Raw genomic sequence first — 23159 nt, forward strand, 5'->3', positions numbered from 1 at the left:
CTAAGTTAATATCCTTATCATCTTCTTGAATGGACAAGAATCCTAGAACATTTATACTGTGATACCCCCTTTTGATATATTTGATATTGTTTTCAGATATATTGTGTCTATTTTTTAAGCCCTCCAAACATTATTAATTGTTTATATAGCAGCTATTTGTGCGGGTTTCTTTTTAAGATTTTATTTATTCATGAGAGATACACAGAGAGAGGCAGAGGCATAGGCAGAGGGAGAAACAGGCTCCCTCTGGGGAGCCGTATGCGGGTCTCCATCCTGGTCCGTGGACATCGGGATCATGCCCTGAGCCAAAGGCAGACGCTTAACCACTGAGCCACCCAGGTGTCCCTATTTGTTTGGAATTACCCAAATACTTAAAATTTCTTTGCTTACCATTCATTCCTCCTTGAATCTCAGACCTTCCATGTATGATCATTTCACCCTGCTTGAAATATATCCTTTAAAGTTTAAAAAAAATAAAAAAATAAAAAATAAAGTTTTCCTTAGTGAGAATCTTTTGGAAGCAAAGGCATTATCCCTTTTTTATTTTTTACTTCTTACTTCCCAATAACTTTTAAAAATGTTTTATTTTGAAGTAATTTTTTATTTATGTAAGAATTGCAAAGATACTACAGAAAGCTCCTACATGCCCTTCATCCAGCTCTTGGGAAAAACCTAGAGATTATGTGCTCTTCTCATTGCATCATATAAGGGGCTACGTGATATTAATGTGATGTATTTCAGGTGATGTTAAACTCAATGACTTAGTTAAGAGGACTTCTCTACCATAAAGTTATTATTGTTCCATTCTATGGTGTACTGTTAGAAGCCAGTCACTCACTCCAACCTGTGCTCAAGGGGAAGGTGAATCTCTACATCCCAGAGGGAGGAGTATTAAAGAATTTACAAACATGCTGAAACCACCAGCTCTTGTGCAATGAATTATCCTCCAGAGGATGAGGGGATGGTGGTAAGGCTTGTGGAGGGGAAGAGATTATGAGAGTTTCCCTGCAAACTGTAAATTGTACTGGAAATTGAGCTGGTCCTTATCACTCTCATATGGCAACCTTCCTTGGCTCCTTATCACCCATGGAAGAGAGCCCATACTTCTCAGAAGACCTATAAAGTTTACCTCCTGAACCCATTGTCTTGCCCTCCCTGTTCTCCACTTTCCTGAACTACCTGCAATACTTTAGAAATGCTGCATTTTCTGATATCTACATGCATTTGCATATGCAGTTCCATTCTGACTACAAAGCTGTTTTCTTACTTTGTCCCACATAGGCAATTACAATTTTGTTCCCACCTGTCATCAATAGGCCATTCTACCATTCTAGGGGGCAGCTAGACAGCCACTGTTATGTGACAGCATACATAGTGAGATCAATGGATCCTGAGAAAATAAACCCATTGTTTTCCTTCTTTTGGTGAAGATTGATTTTCTTTTAGAAGTAATATTTGGGAGTACCATGACAGTGTAGTGTTCCATAAGTCCATTGACGGGGTGCTAGAAGGATAGCAAACAGAGAAAATGAATCCAAATTTAGAATAAGTATTCTTGCAAGGGTGTATTCCTGCCACTTTCATAACTAAAGAGGTCCAATGGTATGCAATTAACCTACTGCCCTGTGACAACTGATTCCCCTGGGAAGCCCCCACACTGGGAGCTGAGGACTGTTGCTGCTGGTAGGTTGGCCACTCAGCAATAGCAATTAGCCCATGTTATACAAGTCTGGCTTTGGTGAGAAGAAGTCCATGTTGATTAGGCTTTGATAGCTTCTGTCTTGACACAACTACCACTTTATTCATGAGCAAGCACTGGATGATTGGAGGTTGCCTGGCATCCACAAAGTGAGTCACCTTACCAAACTAATTATTATGAACCTTCTCCATAGTAGAGGGTTTTTCTGAAAGTTTCCCCAGACCCAAATGCTTGCATACTCTTGGCTCATTCTGAGAGGTCTATCCTTGAACCTCTTCCCCAAAGCTCTTTGTCAACAGTTACCAATCTCTGCATCATGGTCATCCCAAGTCACTGATCATCCATTTAAGACACAAGTCTTTGATATAGGTTATTAATTCAGGGTAATCTCTCCTTCTAGATGGTGTGGACAAGGACATATATTACTTAATGTTCTACACACTGGGAAGAGTTTTCTACTTTGCTGTGCTTTAGGACAACTGAGAGAGAGAGAGAGGCTACACCACAAGCACCATCAATAAACAAGGCTCAAAATAGTTCATCCTCAGTCAGCTGGATTTAGGGAATTCCCCATGATGACACAGTAGTGTCCACAGTCAAGGAGCCAGAATATAGCATAAGTACACATACAGCAAATATGACCCATCTGCTCTTGAAACAATTGTCTTTCAGGACCTGTTCAGACATGGTCCTTATTATACATACAAATCCCCCCCCCTTTTTTTTCCTGTGAATTTGTTTTTATTGGGATATAAGAGTGGGTTTGGAATCATGTGGGTTTGCCCTACCTGGTCAAATTCCCTTTTTTGATGTAGTACCTCTGGGCAGGCGCAGTATAATAGCTAATTGGACCAGCTAACACCTGGTCCATGTAAGGCAGCTTAGGTTACATGGTATCTTGGTGTTTAATGACCAGGTGTTCAAACTCTACCCAAGCCCAGTGGCAAGCCAAGAGCTCTTTTTCAAAAAAAGTACTTACCTGCTCTAAGAACCTGGCACATTTTCCCTGTGCTCATTTCGTGTTACTGGGGCTCCATAGTACCTCCTGATCTATTCCAGACACACTGATGAAGAAAGGCTGGGGGGATGGAGAAGTCACATATGTGAGTCTTATCTAAGTTTAGTTAGAGACCTCCCTGCAGGCCAGGATTGTTTTAGCATACACAGCACTTCATGATTTGGCATTGTCTGCCTCTAGAAATTCATCTCCTGTACTCTATTACATTCATCCTTCCTCCAGCCATATGGAACTAGTTGAGCATTTAAAAATGGATTTTAGAAGGACCATTAAAATTCCTTGTGGAAAAAAAATTGCTTTAAATTATCTGCCAGTTTCTATAAATTCTTGATTAAGTAAAAAGAACTTTTGAGCAAAGTGCCAGTAATTTTGCTCTCTTTTAAAAGAAATTTTTGTTGTGAATATAGCAAACACCCAGATATAAAATATATATAAATAATATAATATGTGTATAACTTGCAGAAAAATATTACAATGAACATCTACATCTCTCTCTCTCTCTCTCTCTCTCTCACACATGCACACCCCTAAACATGTTCAGGTTAATAAATAGAATATTACTGGCACTTTTAACTTTTTTTGTGTGTCTTCCTCCCCAACTTCCAAGTAACTGCTCTTCTGTGTTTATAATTTCCTTACTTTACAATATTCCATCTATTTCTAAACTAAACAACACAGTGTTTTGGAAAATGGAGTAACAGGTAGAAACTGAGTAGTGTAAAGAAAGGGTCAGTGTTAGGATGCATGGCAGAAATATGTCAGAGAGAATATGTTGCTATGTATTTTCAGATTCTATGCTTATGAACCACCTCTAGTGCTCATCAATAGATCAAAGCAGACCACTTATGTGGAATGAAGTAAGTGTCTTCATCAGACTCAGGCAGCTGGACAGAGACAACAGCAGCAATTCATTAGCAGAGGGTTACATTAAGTCAAGGTTGGGTAGGAATCGGTATCAGACTTATTCTGTCCTCAGGTTAAAGACATGGAACAATGGCAACAGGGATATTGGAAATTATAACTTTCAATATGTTTCTTTTGAATACACTGGATAGCTTGCCCTCACATCTAGTGTGTAGCTGTTATCCTAGAACCTCTTTTCATGGTACCTCTCTGGATTCCATTTATGTCTCTTGTATGGAATCTTCTTTTTTCTCTTATCTTTCCTGGTTCTTAGCTAAATCCTCTTTTTTCCTGGAGAGCTTCTTCTTTATCTTTTTTTTTCTTTTTTTTAAGATTTTATGTATTTATTCATGAGAGACAGAGAGAGAGAGAAGCAGAGACATAGGCAGAGGAGAAGCAGGCTCCACGCAGGGAGCCCAACACGGAACTCAATCCCAGGACCCCAGGATCACATCCTGAGCTGAAGGCAGCCGCTCAACCACTGAGCCACCCAGGTGCCCCTTTCCTTGAGAGCTTCTTTTTTTTTTTTTTCCTTGAGAGCTTCTTAAGGAGAGAGTGCATAGGAAGCAAATCTGGGGGGATTTTGTAAGCCTGAAAATAATTTTAATCTATCTTCATACATAATTGATAAATGAACTGGGTATAAAATAAAATATAAGAAAGTAATTTTCTCTCAGAATCTTGAAGGCGATGCTCTGTAGTCTTTTCACTCGCAGTTTCTAGGAAGAAATCAAAACCATCCGAATCCAGGCGGTTGGCTGGAAGATGGTAGAGGAGGACTCTAAACTCGCCTCATCCCATGAATACAACTAGATAGCATCCACAGCATCTTACATAACCCAGAAAATGACCCAAAGACTGGCAGAACAGACTCCACAACTAAATTCAGGGAAGAGGCTGCATCAAAGAAGGTAGGAAGGGTGAAGACATGGTTTAGGAGCTAAACAGACACTCTCAACAGAAGAGAAGGAGAGGCGTGGAGAAGGGGTAGAAAACAGACTTTTTCACACCAGCGAGTCCATGAACCAGAAGGACAAATCTCCATAATATTTGCCTTTGAAAATGAGAAGGGCTGGATTTCATGAGTTCTGAAAACCAGGGGTACTTAAAGCCTAGAACTTTATTATTTTTTTAAGATTTTATTTATTTATTTATTCGACACAGATTGAGAGAGAGCGCAAGCAGGAGGAGCAGCAGGCAGAGGGAGACTAAGAAGCAGGCTCCCCTCTGAGCAGGGAGCCCAATGCAGGGCTTGATCCCAGGACCCTGGGATCATGACCTGAGCCAAGGCAGACACTTAACAGACTGAGCAATGCAGGTGACCCAAGCCTGGAACTTTAAAAGTCAGAGAGCTCAGCTCTGGGAGAGCCTGGATGATATTAGGAAACAGAGCCCTGCCATTTAAAGAGACAGCATGGCAAACAGCCCATGTAGATACAGCATAGAACCAGCAGTTTGAAAAAATGCTGGAGGTAGATGGAAGGGAGAATAATTTTCTCATTTCAGAGCAGGGTCCAGAGAAACCAAGATCATGAGGAGACCCTTCCAGGAACAAAGGATATCCACTTTTATTCAACATAGTCCTGGAAATCCTAGCCAAAACAATTAGACAACATAAAGAAATATGAGGCATCCAAATTGGTAAGAAAAACATATAACTCACTACATGCAGATGGCATGATACTATATATAAAATACATATAGTAGAACTGATAAATGATAGATGAATTGATAAATGAATAAATGAACTGATAAATAATTCAGTAAAGTCTCAGGATACAAAATCAACCTGCAGAAATCTGTTGCACTCCTATACGCTAATAATGGAGCAGCAGAAAGAGAAAATAAGAAAAGAATCCCAGTTGCACCAAAACCAATGAAATATCTAGGAATAAACTTAACTAAAGAGGTGAAAGACCTGTACTCTGAAAACTATAAAACACTGATGAAAGAAATTCAAGATAATGCAAAGAAATGGAAAGATGTTCCATGCTCATGGGTTGGAAGAATAAATATTGTTAAAATGTCAATGTCACTCAAAGCAATGTACACATTTAATGCAATCCCTATCAAAATATCAACAGCATTTTTCACAGAACTAGAACACACGATCCTAAAACATATATGAAACCACAAAAGACCTTGAATAGCCAAAGCAATCTTGGAAAAGGAAAACAAAACTGGAGGTATCAGATTTGTTCCAAATTTCAAGTTATATGTCAAAGTGGCAGCAATTAAAATAGTATGATACCAGCATAATAATAGAGATGTAGATCAATAGACTAGGACAGAAAACCCAGAAATAAACCCACAATTATATGGCCAATTACTCCTCAACAAAGAAGAAATGAATATACAAAGAGAAAAAGACATTCTTCAAGGCAACCTGTGTGGCTCAGCAGTTTAGCGCTGCCTTCGCCCCAGGGCCTGATCCTGGAGACCCAAGATTGAGTCTCATGTCAGGCTCCCTACATGGAGCCTGCTTCTCCCTCTGCCTGTGTTTCTGTCTCTGTCTCTTTCTCTGTCTCTCATGAATAAATAAATAAAATCTTAAAAAAAAAAAAGACATTCTTCAACAAATGGTGTTAGGAAAACTGAACAGCCAATGTAAAAAATGAAATGGGACCTCTTTCACCATACACAAAAATAAACTCAAAATGGATTAAAGACCTAAATGTGGGACTGGAAAGGATAAAAATCCTTGAAGAGAGCACAGATAGTAATCCCTCTGACATTGGCTGTAACAACATTTTTCTAAATATGTCTCCTGAGGCAAAGGAAATAAAATCAAAAAGAACTATTGGGATACATCAAAATAAAAAGCTTCTGCAGAGAGAAGGAAACAGTCAACAAAGCTAAAAGGCAACCTTGGGAATGGGAAAAGATAATTGCAAATGACATATCTGATAAAGAGTTAGTATCCAAAATCTACAAAGAACTTATATAACTCAATACCCAAAAAACAAATAATCCAATTTAAAAATGGGCAGAAAACACAAACAGGCATATCTCCAAAGAAGACATCCAGATGGCCAACAGACACATAAAAAGATGCTCAGCATCACTCATCATCAGGAAAATGCAAATCAGACTACAATGAGATATATCTGTCAGAATGGCTAAAATCAAAAACACAAGAAGCAACAAGTGTTGGTGAGGATGTGGAGAAAGGGAAACACTTGAACTGTTGGTGAGAATGCAAATTGGTACAGCTACTGTGGAAAACAGTATGGAGGTTCCTCAAAAAATTTAAAATAGAACTACCCTATGACTCAGGAATCATAGTACTGGGTATTTACCAAAAAAAAAAAAATAATAATAAATACAGAAACACTAATTCAAAGGGATACATGCACCTCTAGGTATATAGCAGCATTATTTACATTGGCCAAACTATGGAAGCAGCCCAGTGTCCATCGACTGATTAATGGATAAAGAAGATGTGATGTGATGTGATATGATATGTGTGTGTGTGTGTGTGTGTGTAAAATGGAATATTATTCAGGCATAAAAAATGAAATTTGCCATTTGCAACAACATGGATGGAGTAGAGAGTATTATGCTAAGCAAAATAAGTCAATCAGAGAAAGATAAATACCATGTGATTACACTCATATGTGGAATTTAAGAAAAAAACCAAATACATGGAAGAAAAAAGAGAGACAAACCAAGAAACACTCTTAACTCTAGAGAACAGACTGATGGTTATCAGAGGGAAGGTGGTTGGGAGCATCTGGGAAATAGGGGGTGGGATTAAAGAGTACACTTGTCATGGTGAAATAAATAAATAAAAACACACCTTAATGTAAATTTTAAAAATTCAACCAGACTGCAAAGGAAACCCAAAATGGAATATAAATGATAAAAAAAAAGAATCTAAACGTATTATGAATAAATAACATAAGCACACTGAAGGGAGTGGAGTAGAAAAGAACTAACATAAGTAACTTTAGAAAACAAACCAAAACATCATATTAAAAATTCTACCCTTTTTCTTTTTAAAACAAAAGAGTCTTAGTTTTCTACTCTAGAAGCTTGTAGAATTCTTTGTTCCCATTGTTCTGAAATTTCACAGTGATATATCTTAGTATGAATCTTATTAATCAATTTTGCCAGACTCTGTACCCCTCCCCACTCTGCACCATTGACAACTGTTCCCACCTACTAGTGATGACTGAAATTTTCAGGTTTCCAAATTTCTGAAATTCACTCAGTGGGGCTTTCAACTGAACAATTTGTTCTTCAGTTCTGAGTATATCTCAAATTATTTTAATTTCTGATTTCTGCCTCTACATTTTCTCTTTTTCTAGATTTTCTATTATTTAGTTTTGAGACCCACTGGACAGATCTTATTTTCTCACTTTTTCTCTCTCATTTTGCCTTTTTTCTCTACATTTTGGGAAATTTTGAAAACTTACTTTTCTAATATTTCATTGAGTTTTTCATTTCCACTAACATGATTTTAATTTCTAAGGGCTGGGACGCCTGGGTGGCTTAGCAGTTGAGCACCTGTCTTTGGCCCAGGGCATGATCCTGGAGACCTGGGATGGAGTCCCACATCAGGCTCCCTGCATGGAGCCTGCTTCTCTCTCTGCCTATGTCTCTGCCTGTGTGTGTGTGTGTCTCTCATGAATAAATAAATAAAATCTTTAAAAATAAAAAAAATAATTTCGAAGGGCTGTTTTTTAAAAAAGATATATTATCTATCTATCTATCTATCTATCTATCTATCTATCTATCTATCTGAAAGAGAGCACACAGAGGGAGAGGGAGATGCTGAAGGAGAAGCAGACTCCCCACTGAGCAGGGATCCCAGTGTGGGACTTGATCCCATGACCCTGAGAACATGACCCAAGTGAAAGGCAGACACTTAACCGACTACCCAGGTGCCCCACTAAGGGCTGTTTTTTATTCTCCTACTGTTTCTTTTAAAAGCATACCCTTCTTGTTTTTTGAACATTGTCTTACCTCTCTGAGGATGTTAATGTTAGTCCTCCCTACCCTACCTCCCCACCCTCCACCCAGGTTTTTTTCTCCTTGCCTGCTCTCTGATTCTCTAAGTTGGGCTTTGTTTTTCCTGTTTGCTTTTGTATCTATCTGTCTTGCTTCTTTAGCTGTCTGTTCATACAGAAGTGTGGAGTACTAGAAGGTGATTGGAAAGGCTGACCATGTGGTTGGGGCTCATTGACCTTTAGCTTCATAGAGTCATTGCCAGTAGACTGTTGGGGAGAGAAGGCTCTGTATATCTTTATGGAGCTTCATTTATCTTTCCTCTTGAGCTGCTCAAACTCCCTGGAGTAGGATATTGAAACCCCCTCTCTGTAGGGTAAAATTCTGGCTACCAGCATTTTAATAGCCAGTGAGTGGAGGCAGAAAGGTCTGGATGTTCCTTGTGTTCTCTCTCTTTAAAAAACAAAAACAAAATTTAAAACTTTTTATTTTGATTTCAAACTTACCTAAAAGTTGCAAAAATACTACTAAAAATTTCCACATACATTTTATACATTGTTGCAATTATTAGTATTTTGCCACATTTAACATTTTGGTACCCACCCCCCTCCCCGCATACACACATATTATTATTTTTCTGAACTGAGAATAGAGATCTAATACTTAAGTGTGTATTTCTTGAGAACAAAGATATTCTCTCATAGTATCTTTGAATCCTCCTGTTTTTTAATGTTTCCTACACCCTCAAATGTACCTGACCTCCCAGTCTAGAGTTTCTGTTTTATTCTCTCTAGAGGATAAACCTGAATTACTCTTGTCAGTAGTTGCCCAGTGGTATAGAGTTGGGGAGGAGGATCTAGGTATTTCACTGCTTCACAAACACTTGTTACCAGTTTTTCTTATTTCAGCCATGCCCTTACCCCCAAATTCCAGAGGTATCTGGTGCAGCCAATTTTTCAGGATTCTTAGATGTAATTTGAACTCCTTCTGATGGCCCCCACTGTAGGCTTGGCAATCCAGTTTCCTGAGGCCTTCAGTATCAAGTCTACCTGCATTCTAGGTGCCACAGTTTTCTATCCTTTCCACTGATCATTGTTACATCTTTTCAAAAAGCATCCTTCTACTCTAGTTCTAGTCAAATTTTAGGAGGGAACAAAATTGGATGCATGTGTTTAATCTGCTGTATTACTCCTATGTCTTTGCATAACTGTGTATCTGCCACTTTATAGAGTTACTAGCAACTGCCAACTCTTGAGAGTCACATAGGACCAAGACTGAGGATCTCTGCGGGGAAACAGTCCTGCTCAGGAAGAGGGTTTCATCAATCCTTTGTCATGTTGGAAGGCAGTCAGACAAAGGTAAAATGATACTGGCAAAAAGAGGTTAATTTCTGTATTTTCTTGATGCTATAATGTACCTTTTGGGAAGATTTGTTAATTCAGCATGGTTGTCTTTCTTGCTTCCTTGGTTCCTTGCTTCCTTCCTTCCTTCCTTCTTTTCTTTCTTTCCTTCTTTCCTTTTCTTTTTCTTCATCCCCTCATTCTTTTCTTTCCTTTTTCCTCAAAAAACTTATAGCTTTAAATAAATGGTACATCTTTAAGTTGGAAGGCTCTTTAAACCTAGGACATATGGCATTCTTTTCATAGTGATTTCCAATATTAGTAACTTCCCTGAAAGAACATTATATCTGAACAGAATGACTGGGTAAATTCCATTTCCTACATTAAAGAGGGAAATTTTTTTTTTAAATGTTTAAGTAGATGGCCCAGGATCACAAAGCTGGTAACTGAATGCATGATGTAGCTCCAGATCATAAAAGTATAAAACTCCAGAAAATCATAATTGTCAGCCTGGCACTCTCTGACAAATCACCATTACCCATGAACCTAGGAAATGTTTTCTTAGGCAGAATCAGGCATGCATTTTTATTTTTTTTAAGATTTATATATTTATTATTTTAGAGAAGGAGGTGAGTCGGGGGGCGGGGGGCGGACAGAGGGAGAGAGAGCATCTCAAGCAAGCAGACTGCCCACTGAGTGTGGAGCTGGATGAAGAGCTGGATGCAGGGCTCAATCTCATGACCCTGAGATTACCTGAGCCAAAAACAAGAGTCAGATGTTTAACCAACTGAGCCATCTAGATGCCCAGGGCATTAGTTTTTTAATTTATTTTAATTTGTAAGAAAAAAACCTCAGAAATGTAGAAAACTTAACTATTAGTCTATTACCCACTATCCAGAATTAATACTTATTTTTTAAATTTAATAGGCAGACCTTAATAAGATGTATTTAGTGGGGAAAATTTATCAAAATCGTAACACTGAGTGACAGAAGCAAGTCCTAGAAAACATCAGGGTGATTAGACTATTCTGGTATTGGATTTCTTTTAAACTGTTGGTATAGGAATTTAGATTTATTCCTCTTAAATTATTTTTTAACTGTAAAATGTAACAAATACACAGAAGAGCTTACTTTCAAGGAAAATTATAATAATATAAATACATGTGTTCTGTCACTGTGGCTAAAACATAGAACAGTATTCCCCTGACCTCTCCCTGCAAGGCCACCCTCATGTCCTTCCCTAGCCATATTCCTTCCTTCCCCACTAATCTCATGATTTTTGTGATCATCACTCTTTTGCTTTTCTTCTTATGTATTCTTTTATGTTGATTTCTAATCTCTTCGTGAGAGAGTAGATTGCATGTACCATGCTTCTTACTTGTAGGTTTTTGTCCTTCTCCCTAACCATCATTCATTTATGGAGTTCAGGAAATTTAACCTTGATACAATGTTTCAATCTGCAGTCTAGTTCCAATTTTGTTAATTTTCCTGAATATGCTCTTTAGGGCATTTTTTCCTCTAGGCCAGGATCCAGTTCAGGATCATTTAGTGTAGGTCTTGTGAGTTTCTGATCAAATAAATGCCTCAGCCTTCATTTGTCCTTCATGACACTGACAATTTTTTTAAAGATTTTATTTATTTATTTGACAAAGAAAGAGAGAGAGAGCACAAGCAGGTGGAGCAGCAGGCAGAGGGAGAGGGAGAAGCAGCTTCCCCACTGCAGGGAGCCCAATGTGGGGCTCCATCCCAGGACCCTGGGATCATGACCTGAGCCGAAGGCAGATAGATGCTTAACTGACTGAGCCACCCAAGTGCCCTGGCACTAACAACTTTTAAGAATACAGATGAATTATTGTATGCAACAGTCCACACTTTCTATTCTGTTTTCTTGGGATTAGATTTCAGTTACTCATCCTTAGCCAGAATACTATGAAAGTGATGGATCCTACTCAGGAGATCATCTCTGGAGCTACGTGGCTTCTATTTGCCTCTCAGTGATGAAGTTAATTTTTTTAAAAAACAACTGTTGAGATATAATTCACATACTATGAAATTCACCCATTTAAAGTGTACAATTCAGGGATCCCTGGGTGGCTCAGAGGTTTAGCACCTGCCTTCGGCCCAGGGCGTGATCCTGGAGACCCAGGATCGAGTCCCACGAAGGGCTCCCTGCATGGAGCCTGCTTCTCCCTCTGCCTGTGTCTCTGACTCTCTCTCTCTCTCTCATGAACGAATAAATAAAGAATTTTTTTTTTAAAGTAAAGTGTATAATTCAGTGGTTTTACTTTATCTACAGGGTTGTGCGATTACCCACAATCTAATTTTAGAACATTTTCATTCCCTCTTTAAAAACTCCTACCCATTATTTGTGATCCCCCATCTCCCTTCCACCCCTACTACCTGCCTCCATTTTACCATCAGCCCTAAATAGCTACTAATCTGCTTAATATCTCTATACTTTGCTTAATCTTGACATTTCATATGAAGAGAATGATACAATATGTGATCTTTTGTGACTGGCTTCTTTCACTTAGCATCATATTTTCAAAGTTCATGGTTCATTCATGTTATAGCATGTATCAGCACTGGATTTCTTTTTATGGCTGAATAATATGCCACTGTATAGATATATCACATTTTATTTACCCATTCATAAGTTGACGGGCATTTGGATTGTTTCCACTTTTTGACTATCATGAATAATGCTCTTAAGAACACATGTGTAGGGGCGCCTGAGTGGCTCAGTCAGTGAAGCGTCTGCCTTTGGCTCGGGTCATGATCCCGAGGTCCTGGGATCTAGCTAGGCAGCGGGGCTCCCTGCTCAGCGGGGGGCCTGCTTCTCCCTCCGCTCCTCTGCCCCTCTGCCCACATATGCTTGCTCTCTGTCAAATAAATAAAATCTTAAAAAAAAAAAAACATGTGTTTACAAGTTTTTATGTGGACATGGCTTCATTTTCTTGCATATATATACCCAAGAGTGAAACTCCTAGGTTGTGTAGTAACCCTATGTTTAAATTTTTTAGGAACTGCAAAACTGTTTTTCAAAGTGGTTACACCATTTCCATTCTCACCAGTCACCTATGAAGCTTGTAATTTCTCCATCTCCCTACCAAAACTTGTTATTTCCATTTTTAAAATTATATCTATCCTACTGGGTGTAAAGCAGAATCTTATTGTGGTTTTGATTTCCCTGGTAAGTAATGATGTTGAGCATCTTTAGCTGTATGTACTTAAGGGCCATTTGTGTATCTTCCTTGGAGAAATGTTTATTTGAATCCTTTGTCCATTTTAAGATTGGGTTGTCTTTCCATTATTGAGTTATAAGAGTTTTTTATGTATTCTAGATACAAGTCCATTATCAGATAATACGATTTGCAAATATTTTCTCCCATTCTGTGAGTTGTCTTTTTACATTCTTCCTCCCACCCCCAGCTTTACTGAGATATAAGTCACATATAACACTGTGTAAATGTAAGGTGTATACAAGTAGGTGATACTTGTCTGTATTGTGGAATAGTTACCACATTAAGATTAGTTAACCCATTTAGTTATCTATTACCTCATTTGGTTATCCTGTGTGTGTGTGTGTGTGTGTGTGTGTGTGTGTGTGTGTGTGTGGTGAGAACATTTAAGATCTCTTTTAGCAACTTTCAAGTAGTCTTTTCACTTTCCTTGTGGTATTGTTTGTAGCATGAAAGTCTTTATTCTCATGTAATCCAAATTTTCATTTTTTTCCTGTTATTGCTGATACCTTTGATATTGTCTTTAAATAAACCACTGCTAAAAAAAATAAAAAAATAAAATAAAGAAACCACTGCTGAACCCAAGGTTATGAAGATTTATTCCTACGTTTCATCCTAAGAGTTTTATAGTTTTAGTTTTTACATTTATGTCTTCAATCATTTTGAGTTATTTGAGTTATTGAGTGTGTAGTGTGAAACAGCAGTCCAGCTTCATTGTTTTGCATGTGGATATGCAGTTTTCCCAACAACATTTGTCGAAAAACCTATTCTTTGTCCATTAAACTATTTTGCCATCTCCATCCAGCCTCAATTGGCCATAAATATAAGGGTTTATTTCTGGATTCTCAGTTCTATTCAATAGCTCTATATGTCTGCCTGCATGCCAGTACTATAACATCTTGATTATTAATAAACTTTATTCATAATAAAGTTTGATGTTGGAAATTATGAGTCCTCCAACTTTGTTCTTCTTTTTGAAGATGATTTTGGCCCTCCTGGGGTTCTTGATTTCCACTGAATTTTAGTATCAGTTTGCCCATTTCTGCAAAGAAGCCAGCTGGAATTTTGATAGGGATTGAGTTGGACCTGTAGAGCAATTTGGGAAGTATTGCCACCTTAACAGTATTAAGTCTTTCCATCTGTCGACATCTTTTCATTTACTGAGATTTTACTAAATTTCTTTCAATAATATTTTGGGGCACCTGGGTGGCCCAGTTGGTTAAGTGTCCAACTCTTGGTTCCGGCCCAGGTCATGATCTGAGTCCTGGGATGGAGCCCCTGCTGGGGATGGAAGGGGGGAGCTGCTTGCCTGCCCTCTCCCTCTGTTCTTCCCTTGGTTTGCATGTTCTAACTAAAATAGGATCTCTCTCTCTCTCTCTCAAATAAAGAAATAAAATCTTGAAAAAAATTTCTTTTAACAGTATTTTGTGGTTTGTAGCATATATCTTACACCTCTCTTGTTAAATTTATACCTAATATTTTATTCTTTTGATGTTATTGTAAAATGTAATTGTTTTCTTAATTTCATGCTTGCCATGTTCATTGCTATTGTAGAAAAATACAATTGATCTTTGTATTTTGATCTTGTATCCTGCAAACTTGTTGAACTCACTTATTAGTTCTAATAGTTTCTAATTCCTTAGGATTTTCTACATGCAAGATCATGTCTTTTTTTTTTTTTTTACCTCTTCTCTACTCTGGGTGCCTTTCATTTCTTTCTTGTCTGATTGCCCTGATGAGAACCTCCAGTACAATGTTAAATAAATGTGGTGAGAGCAGACATCCTTGTCTTATTTCTGGTCTCAGAAAGGGAAAGGCATGAGTTTGTAAAGGATTGATATAATTCTTTACATGTTTGGTAAAATTCACCAATGCAGTCATCTGGGCCTGGGTTTTTCATTGTGTGAAGTTTTTAAATTACTAATTTAATCCTTTAACCACTTATAGATCTCTTCAGATTTTTCTATTTTTTTCTTGAGCCATTTTTGGTGGTTTTGTCTTTCTAGGAGTTTGTTCATTTCATGTAGTTATCTAATTTAGATACACACGGTTGCTCATAGTATTCCCTTTTATTTATTTTTTTTTTAATTTTTATTTATTCATGATAGGCACACAGTGAGAGAGAGAGGCAGAGACACAGGCAGAGGGAGAAGCAGGCTCCATGCACCGGGAGCCCGACGTGGGATTCGATCCCGGATCTCCAGGATCGCGCCCTGGGCCAAAGGCAGGCGCCAAACCGCTGCGCCACCCAGGGATCCCAGTATTCCCTTTTAATTTTTTTTTCCACTGTGCAGTTGGAGTGATGCCCCCTTTATCATTTCTGATTTTAGGAAATTGAGTTTTCTCTCTTTTATACTTTGTTCTAGCTAGAAGATAATCACTTTTGTTGATCTGTTTTAAGAACCAAACTTTGGGGAGCATCTGGGTGGCTCAGTTGGTTAAGTGCTGTCTCAGGTCACAATACAGGGTCCTGGAATTGAACCCTGCATCGGACTCCTTGCTCAGCGGGGAGCCTGCTTCTCTCTCTTCCTCTACCTGTCATTCTCTCTGCTTGTGCTCTCTCTCTCTCTGTCAAATAAGTAAAATCTAAAAAAAAAAAAAAAAAAAAGCAAACAAACAAAAACCCAAACTTTGGTCTGATTTCCTCTATTGTTTTCTTTTCTCTATTTCATTTATTAATCTGTACACCCTAAGCAGGGCTCAAACTCATGACCTTGAGATCAAGAGTCACATGCTCTGCCAACTGAGCCAGGCAGGTGCCCCTAGTTGTACATTCTTTTAAGGCATAGCTAGCAATTAAAAGGTTCAATCTAGGGGGATCCCTGGGTGGCTCGGCGGTTTGGCGCCTGCCTTTGGCCCAAGCCGCGATCCTGGAGTCCCGGGATCGAGTCCCATGTCGGGCTCCCGGCATGGAGCCTGCTTCTCCCTCCTCCTGTGTCTCTGCCTCTCTCTCTCTCTATCATAAATAAATAAATCTTTAAAAAAAAAAAAAGGTTCAATCTGCTTCGATGTCTAGTATTGGAGATCATAAGGCACCTCATTTTGGGAGTAATTTTTTTTCTAAAACAAATCATCTGCATGCATCTTTTATTATTAAGATTTAATTTATTAATTTATTTTAGAGGAAGAGAGAGCACATGTGCTTTGGAGAGGTAAGGTGGGAGGGAGAGGAAGAGGGAAAAAATGCCAAGCCGACTCCACCCTAAGTGCAGAGCCCTACACCGGGCTGGATCTCACAACCCTGAGACCATGACCTGAGCGGAAACCAAAAATGGGTTTCCTAACTGACTGAGCCATCCAAACACCCCTGTGTGCGCTTTGTTGATTAAGCACTTACTGCCCCAGGATAAGTATGCAGCATGGGCATTCATTAATAAATTGACAAAGGCTACCATCTCAATATTCCTTGCTATGATGCCAAGGGGAAAAGAAATTTTGCAAAAAGGCCAAGATTCCTCCAGAGTATTATAGAATTGACACCTTCATTCCTCCTCTCCCAAGCTACAATGTCAGAATATTGAGTCACGTCTGTCTGACGTCCTCCATCAGGAAAATATACCAAGTATCCCCAGACAGTCACTTATTATGAGGGAAGGGAAATCTGAACTAAAACCCAGGCTAGATTATAAGGGTGGCAGGGTAACCAGGAACACTGTCACAGGGTGGGAGGCTGGACTCTCCTTCTGACCCAGCCATCCAGGCCCTGTGGAGGAGTTTGAGAAATGAAAGCAGAGTATGTGAATATGAAATAAAGAGTCTGTACCTAGGGAACCCCAAACATGGAGCGTGGGTTCACAATACTGGCTATAATGATCACTGATCACAATCAGGGGCTGTAGCTCTCCTTCCAATAAGATGGATTACTTTGAATATTAAAGGAAAGTGATGTGATTTGTGCACTGAACTGGTGAAGTTGGTCATTCCAGTTGCATTGTTTGTTTTGTTTTAATGTGGCTACTTTAGTTGATTTACTTTTATATCATGTGGCATACCTAGAAAAAGATTACCTTCTTATTTTTTTTAAAGCTTTTATTTATTTATTCATGAGAGATACACACACACAGAGAAAGAGAGGCAGAGACGCCGAGAGAGAGAGAGAGACAGAGACAGAGACAGAGACACCGGCAGAGGGAGAAGCAAGCTCCGAGCAGGGAGCCTGAAGTGCGACTCGATCTCGGATCTCCAGGATCACACCTTGGGCTGAAGGCGGCGCTAAACCGCTGAGCCACTGGGGCTGCCCTACCTTCTTAAAGTAAGATGGAATTCTGCTTATTTTGTTTTACACACATTTATATAATCAGATAGGGTCTGCCTGGCTTAGATCTCCATATTAACACGAGAAACAACTCTTTACTGTCATAAAATCCAAAAATTGCTGACTAAAGAACACAGGTTTCCAGCAATAAGGCTTACCCGAGAGTCTACAAAACGTCTTAAAAGCCATCCAGGGGAGCCCTGGGTGGCTCAGTGGTTTAGCGCCTGCCTTTGGCCCAGGGCGCGATCCTGGAGACATAGGATCGAATCCCACGTCGGGCTCCCGGTGCATGGAGCCTGCTTCTCCCTCTGCCTATGTCTCTGCCTCTCTCTCTCTCTCTCCCTCTGTGACTATCATAAATAAATAAAAATTAAAAAAAAAAAAAAAAAAAAAAAAAGCCATCCAGGGCAGCCCGGGTGGCTCAGCGGTTTAGAGCCACCTTCAGCCCAGGGCGTGATCCTGGAGACCTCGGATCTAGTCTCATGTCAGGCTCCCTGCAGGGAGCCTGCTTTTCCCTCTGCCTGTGTCTCTGCCTCTCTCTCTCTCTTCCTGTGCCTTTCATGAATAAATAAATAAAATCTTAAAAAAAAAAAAAAGCCAACCAAACTATTCATATCACTCATTTAAATAAATGGATGAAGAATTTAGGTGGAATCCTTTGATGCCAGTAACAAACCAGCACAAGAAGTCCATGGGAGGAAGGAACTAAACACTGAAGATAAAAAAATAAAATAAAAAATAAACACTGAAGATGCTGGATAATAATTCAAAACCTCTGCTCGGGGGCACCTGGAATGAAGCATTGGATCTATGCAGGATGGTAAGTCCCTCATACCTGAAAAAGCCATAACTCAGCAACAGTAAGACTTTGAGCTACGAGAATACACTTAGAAAAGGCAGAGGACAGCAAAAATGGTTTCCACATTTTCTTGATACAGAAGTTTTTTTTAAAAGAAAGAAAAAGGCTCCAATGACATTTTGTGGCTACTAGCTTCTTTTGAGAGTTCCTGGCCCAAATTTTCACTCTTTGCATGGTTCAGAAAGCCATCAGCTGAAAATTTTAGCTTAAAGTAGACCAGATCTATAGTGTCCCAGACACCTGGCAGAAGCAGGGAGGAATGTACTCTAAGTTGAAGCCTAGAGGAAATCTGACATGGAAATTTGAAGATGAGAAAACAACCCCAAATCACAAAACACACAAGGAAATAAGCCATCATGGGTAAGATTCAGCAAAACAAATGAGCAAGTCCTATAAAGACATCAGATATGGGAATTATCAGGTGATAGCCAGATAAAACATAGGGGCACCCAATTAAATTTGAACTTCAGGTAAATAATAAGTAAATTTTAAGTGTAAATATATCTCATGAAATATTTGGGATATACTTACACTAAAAATGTGTTGTTTACCTGAAATTCAAACTTAACTAAGCATTCTGTATTTTTAATTGTTAAAATACAGCCTTACTGCCTATAAAGTAAATATGTCTAATATGTCTGAGAAGTAAAAGAAGGACCTGGAAAGGTGAATGATAAACAAGGGAACATCAGAAGTGACCACATAGATATAAAAAAGGAACAAATGGATCTTTAAGAAATGGAAAATAAAAGAATGAAAAAAAAAAACACCTAAGAGTTTGGATTAAATTTACTGATGCTGCAACTTACTGTGATACACACAAAAACTTGAATTGATGGATGCAAACAGGGTAGATGGGATAAATACATGATAAAGCAAGTATAGTAAAATGTTAATTGTTGAATATGGGTGGTGAGTATATGGGAGTTTAGTGTAAAATTCAGCTTACCTGTATTTTGAAAATTATCACAATAAAATATTGGAGAAAAATCTGAAAAGTTAAGCAGAATGTGGGCAAAATTTAAAGACTGACCTGGAGAATAAATCTGGAGGAATTTCAAAGAATGCAGCCTAGGAACAAAAGTGATATGAAAGGCTACTTAAGGCACATGTTGGTAAAATGAGAAATTGCCACATGTCCGAACAGAGTTCTACAAGGAGATAAAGGGGAAGAGACAACATTTGAAAGTAATAGTGGCTGAGAATTTTTCAAAACTGATGAAAGACTGTGATCCGCATATCCAGTCATATACTGGAATTCAGGAATTCCAGTAAATTCCAAGAAGAATAAGTAAAAAATTTATTTTGCACTAAAGGAATTTCCAAAAACTATTTCTCACAAAAAAACAAAAAACAATCCTAGAAAGAATATATAAGACGTGGATAAATTCTAAACAAATAACCAGTGTTGGGGCACCTGGGTGGCTCAGCGGTTGAGCGGCTGCCTTCAGCCCAGGGTATGATCCTGGGGTCCCGGGATCAGTCTGCTTCTCCCTCTGCCTGTGTCTCAGCTTCTGTGTGTGTGTGTGTGTGTGTGTGTGTGTGTGTCTCATGAATAAATAAACACTGGTTGGCTAGAAAACAATGATAATGATGTTTAATGTGTGGGATTTTAAAAAAAAGCCAGCAAGATAGAACAAAGTGGTTGGCCCACGACAACAATGTAAGCCTGGGTTATTGGAATTAAAACATTTTTTTAAGATTTTATTTATTTATTTATAAGAGACACACAGAGAGGGGCAGAGACAGAGGCAGAGGGAGAAGCAGGCTCCCTGCTGGGAGCCCCATGCGGGACTATCCCAGGACCCCAGGATCATGCCTTGAGCCAAAGGCAGATGCTCAGCTGCTGAGCCACCCAGGTGCCCCTAAAATATTTTTTAATATTTTTTTTATTTATTTATTTATTTATTTATTTATTTATTTATTTATTTATTTATTTGAAATAGAGAGAGAGCATGAGTGGGAAGAGGTGCAGAGAGAGAGGGAGAAGCAGACTCCCCACTGTGCAGGGAGCCTGACATGGGGCTCAATCCCAGGACCCTGAGATCATGGCCTGAGCGAAAGGCAGACACTTAACCCTGGGTACCAGGAGCCACCTAAGTGTCCCTGGAGTTAAAATATTATTTGAAGTTTAAAGATATTAATTGTCTTTAGATTTTTAAATTTTTTATTTACCTATTTTTTAAGATTTTATATTTAAGAAATCTCTACTCCTAATTTGGGGCTCAACCTTACAACCCTGAGATTAAGAGTCACACACTCCACTGACTGAGCCATCTAGGTGCCCCTTTCATTAGATTTTAAAAAGTAGATAGGCAAGCTAATATTACAAGGGTAACTACTGTAAGAAATGAATTTTAATTTATATCTTTAAAGCCAGTAGAGAGCAAAAGATAGATTTTTAACTGATTGTTTTTTTACAGACAAAGAAATCTGAAGATATCAGTAATAATAAACTTAGGTAGATGGCATAATACAGTTAATAATGACAGATTTCCAGACTGGATAGATCTGCCCAGTTCCTTCCCCTACCTCACCATTCCATTGCATATGCTACCGGAACCTAATTCTAATTAAAGCATGGTGTGCCACCGTTAAGAATAGAAGCTCTAGAATCTGCCCAACCTGAAGTTGAGAACCCCACTCTGCAATTAATTAGCTGAGTATGCTGGCACTTAAACCTCTTTAAATCCCGTTCATCATCTACAACGTGGGGGGTCATGGATGAGATGTACCCACATCAGAGTCTTTGTGAAGATTAAATGAGATAATAGTGCAAAATTCTGAGTACACTGCTGTCACACATGAACTATTCTGCAAATGCCACTAGTATAATCTATTATTTCTAAACAATTACAGAGGCCAATTAAAACAAGCCACGTGTAGGACAGAGAGAAAGTGAAGAAGAAATCAGTGGTTTCGGGAAGCCCAGGTGGCTCAGCAGTTTAGTGCTGCCACCAGCCCAGGGTGTGATCCTGGAGACCCGAGATCAAGTCCCACGTCAGATTCCCTGCATGGACCCTGCTTCTCCTTCTGTCTGTCTGTCTGTCTGTCTGTCTCTGTTTCTAATAAATAAATAAAATCTTTTTTAAAAAAAGTCAGTGGTCTTCAACCTAAGCTAAGGCTGGCACTTGTTGATCCTTCTATGTGTCTTTAAAAAAACTGTTTTTATTAATGCAGTATAATTAACGTACAGTGTTATATTCATTCGAGGTGTGTAATATAATGATTCAACAGTTCTGTACATTTCTCAGTGCTCATTAAGATAAATGCATTCTTAATCTCCTTCACCCATTTCATCCATTCGCCCACCAATGAATGGGGGGGGCCTGTTTCTCCCTATCGCCCTCCCCTCCACTTGTGCTCTCTCTCTTGCACTCTCTCTCTCAAATAAATAAATAAAATCTTTTTTTAAGTGGATTTTTAATTTCTTTTTTTTCTTAATTCTTTCATTTGTTTTTAAATTTCACATATGAGTGAAACTATATGGTATTTGTCTTTCTCTGACTTATTTCACTTAGCATTATACTCTATAGGTCCATCCATCTTATTGCAAATGGCAAGATTTCATTCTTTTTTATGGCTGAGCAATATTCCATTGAATGTGTATGCTGCATCTTCTTAATTCATTCATCAATCAATGGATACCTGGGTTGTTTCCTTATTTAGCTGTTGCAAATAATGCTGCAATAAACATAGGGTGTACATGTTTTTGAATTCATGTTTTTATTTTCTTTGGGTAAATACTCAGTAATATAATTACTGGATTCTATGGTAATTCTTTTTTTAATTTTTTTGGGAACCTCCATACTGTTTTCCCCAGTGGCTGCACCAATTTGCATTCCTACCAACACTCCACAAGGGCTCCTTTCTCTCCACATCTTTGCCAGCAGTTATCATTTCTCGTCTTTTTTATTTCAGCCACTCTGACAGGTATAAAGTGATATCTCATTGTGGTTCTCATTGTGGAAATTTGCATTTCCCTGGTGATTAGCGATGTTGAGCACCTTTTTTTTTTTTAAGATTTTATTTATTGAGAGAGAGTGAGAGAGAGAAAGCATGAGCAGGGCAAGAGGCAGAGGGAGAAGCAGGCTCCCCGCTGAGTGTGGAGTCCCATATGGGGAGCCTGCTATGGAACTTAATCTCGGGACCCTGGGATCATGACCTGAGCTGAAGGCAGATGCTTAACTGACTGAGCCACCCAAGCGGACCGATGTTGAACATCATTTTAGAATGTGTTGGTTATCTGTATGTCTTCTTTGGAGAAATGTCTATTCTGGTCCTCTACCCATTTTTAATAGGATTATTTGTGGTTTTTTGGTGTTGAGCTGTAAAAGTTCTTTATATATTTTGGAAACCTATTTATCTTTCATGTAGCTCTCCCATTCCTCAAACTTCCAATATATCCTTTCCAAACCTGTGCCTCTTCTCAAGAACCCTACCCCTCTCAGCATACGGTATCGCCTCCTACTCTATAGAGAAAATTGGGATTATTAAGAGTGAAACCCCTGAATTTCCTACCCCCATGCCAGACTTCTTTCCATGGAGTTTATTCTCCCTCCAGAAACTGATCCTTTCACCTGTGATTTGGAGAGGATATCATCAGTTCAGAGATCTGGGTTCATCGCATCCCCCACCTCGCTCTCTTGCCTCTCAGCTTACAGAAATGCTCAAACTCAGACATCTTACAAAAAGTCAAGACAAAACAAAACGCTATTCCTCTTTGACCCTTACTTAGTACACCTGTAGCAATGGACCCTTCCTCCAGCCCCTCAGAACCAAGAAATACCCTAAGAGAATAGTTTACATTTATTATACTTACTGCTAAATAGCACTTGCTGCCACAAAGTAGGACTACCACTCCCATTTTTTATGAATGAGATACCTGAGACC

At 38.8% G+C, this 23159-nt stretch overlaps 1 long non-coding RNA gene across 5 annotated transcripts in view; it reads left to right on the forward strand.

Moving 5' to 3' along the window:
* Positions 1-23159, forward strand: part of LOC140604915 (uncharacterized) — a 50392-nt gene that overhangs the window by 21546 nt on the left and 5687 nt on the right. For 2 of the 5 annotated variants that reach the window (XR_012007732.1, XR_012007731.1), the window contains exons 2-4: positions 742-861; positions 3954-4114; positions 9800-9928. This is a non-coding gene — a long non-coding RNA (uncharacterized lncRNA). Of the gene's footprint in view, positions 1-741; positions 862-3953; positions 4115-9799; positions 9929-17178; positions 17405-23159 lie in introns of all 5 variants that reach the window. The other 3 variants (XR_012007735.1, XR_012007733.1, XR_012007734.1) reach the window with 3 other exon arrangements.

The sequence above is a fragment of the Canis lupus genome, chromosome 15 (genome assembly GCF_048164855.1).
Source record: "Canis lupus baileyi chromosome 15, mCanLup2.hap1, whole genome shotgun sequence".
Classification (NCBI taxonomy): domain Eukaryota; kingdom Metazoa; phylum Chordata; class Mammalia; order Carnivora; family Canidae; genus Canis; species Canis lupus.